Source organism: Juglans regia, chromosome 1 (genome assembly GCF_001411555.2).
Source record: "Juglans regia cultivar Chandler chromosome 1, Walnut 2.0, whole genome shotgun sequence".
Taxonomy (NCBI): Eukaryota; Viridiplantae; Streptophyta; class Magnoliopsida; order Fagales; family Juglandaceae; genus Juglans; species Juglans regia.
In genome coordinates, this window is record NC_049901.1 from 23,594,152 (window position 1) to 23,596,875 (window position 2,724).

The following is a 2,724-nucleotide window of genomic DNA, read 5'->3' on the forward strand; positions in this document are numbered from 1 at the left end:
ATATTTAAATCTTCAAATAATAGTACAATCAAATGCTCAAAAAAAATTTAAGTCCTAGGTAACTCAAGTCACGAATTCCCGAATCCCTAGAAAATCTACTTCCAACCATAAATTTTTCCTAGACTTTTCACTTCCAAAACACATACTAACTCATCAAACACCAAAAGCTAGTGCCTCGAAGATATAAAATATTGGGTCTAATCCCTTTGAAAACCTTTCCAACCAACCACCATATTCTAAACTACACAACTAGGAAAGTTTCATGCCATCATAAGATTAATCCCAACTCAACTAAAACAAAAGCTTTCAAGGAGAAGAAATAGTGGGGTACCTGTGATCACATTGTTATCGTCCTCAACATCTTCAGCTGCCAATGCAAACACTCGGGCTGGTCCCATTCTACGCTGATTGTTTCCCTGAGTCGTCTGACGGGGACCTGGAGGTGTGTTGGTCTTATTCTTGTCGTCTGACAGTAATGGGCATTCTCTGATGAAATGGCCATTCTTTCCACATCGGAAACATGACCCATTTTCCTTTCTACACTCCCCAGTGTGTACGTGGTTACAAAACTTGCAGGGGTTATTTGATTGATAACCCTGCATTTGCCTTTGTCCCAAGCTGTTTCCATCATTTCTCTTCTTCCATGGCCCTTGATCCATACTAGAGGATCCATGTGGAGTAGCTCTCTTTCTCTGTTCTTGCAATTCAGCACCCCTCTTAAGATTCTGTTCCGCTAGCATCGCCTTGTGTACTAATTCTGAAAAATTCTGAATCTGCAAGATCATCACCCGCTCATAAATCCTGTAGTTCAAGCCTTCTTCAAACTTCCTAGTCTTTTTCTCCTCATCGGGAATCAAGTATGCGGCGAAACGTGATAATTCCGCAAACCTTGCAGCATACTGGCGCACAGTCATGGTCCCTTGCACCAAGTTGGTGAACTCTCGGGCTCTAGCATCCCTATCTGCCTTAGGGAAAAATCGATCGAAGAAACTCTGCTTGAATTGAGCCCAAACAATTACTCCAATCCCCTCAGCTTCCCTGATAACTTTCTCAGAATTCCACCATCTCTTTGCTTCTCCAGATAGTTTAAAGGCTGCGAACTTGACTTTTTGCTGATCGGTACACTCCAAAACACCAAATATTTCTTCAATGTCTTGTATCCAATCTTCCGCAGCATTCGCATTGCCTCTTCCATCAAAGGTGGGAGGATGCGTTCGATTAAATTGTTCGAACGTGCAACCCCCACCATTGTCGTCTTCATTCAAATCTTCAAGAGTTCGAACTCTACGACGAGCAGCCATCCTGAAAGTCTACACTCGGTGAAACGTTCTAAAATAAAAGAAAACGAATATACAAGGTAAATAAAAATAAATAAGAGGATAAATAAAATATGCATATAAACACATATACATATATATGTCTATATAAATCAGATAACTATGCAAATTTGACATCACTTAATACACACGTATATCACTAAAATCTATAACCTCAAAGTTCCAAATTCAATTTCTAACATCAGCCAAATTTAAAACCTCAAATCCCATCAAAATCAATCTTAAGGTTCTTGGAACTCAAACTTAAATATCTACATGGCTATCCTTAAAAACCTCCAATTCCTATATTGAAATTTCCACATCTTATGAACCCACAGATATCTAAACCTCCAAGGTCTACAGTATGCAGAATTCAAACCTGTCTCTGATACCAACTGTAACGCCCCGACCCCGAGGGTCCGGAGAGTTAACTCATAACACCTGATAAACAACTCTAACAAGGCTAGAGTACTTCCAAATTCAAGAATATATCCATTTTACCAAACCTCAAATCGAACGTAAATACTTCAATTAAATAAATCAAATAAACTCATTTATCCAATATTCAATCCAACAACCCAAATAAAATCAACTCTTCTTCATGTCTCAAATAACAACTAGGAATAATAAAACATTAACATAGTCTCCATAAACCGTCTAAATCCATTGAAGTAAACTTAAGAAAGATAAATAACCTCTAACACCAACACTAATATCATGAGATACCCAACAATAAATCAATGCTAATCTTTTCCATAGACTTTAATACTGATCCTCAGCCGAACCATCAATGTCATCTGAAATATTATGGAGATAAGGGGGGTGAGTTATCAACAACTCAATAAGCAGAGAACATATACCAGTGTATAAACATGAGCATTTACAGAAATCAGAATGCAGAACAAAACATTTTCATTTTCAGAGTGCGGAAGCAGAACATGTTATTAAAATATCAGAGCGAAGATTTAGAAATAATTTCATTCAAAATATTCTTTGGCATAGTATAAATGATCATCACCATCATCAGAACATCATATCAGAACAGAGGCCATGTATAACCCTCGTGGTAGGGTTGTGCATCTGCGGATAGCCAAGCAGAACATAAAACACTCTGTCACCAAGGTGTGCAGTCAAAATAGAGACCACTACTATAACCCGTGGCAGGGCCGTATCCACTATTATTACCCGTGGCTGGGCCGTATCCACTATTATAACCCGTGGTTGGGCCGTATCCACTATTGTAACCCGTGGTTGGGCCGTATGCCACTATTATCACCCGTGGCAGGGCCGTAACTGAACAGAATAGAACATAATCAAATTCAGAATCAGAGAGTCATGCCAAAGGTTTTCAGAAATCACGTCTTATCCAAATAGAATACTGAACAAAAATCTTCGGAACAGAACAAAA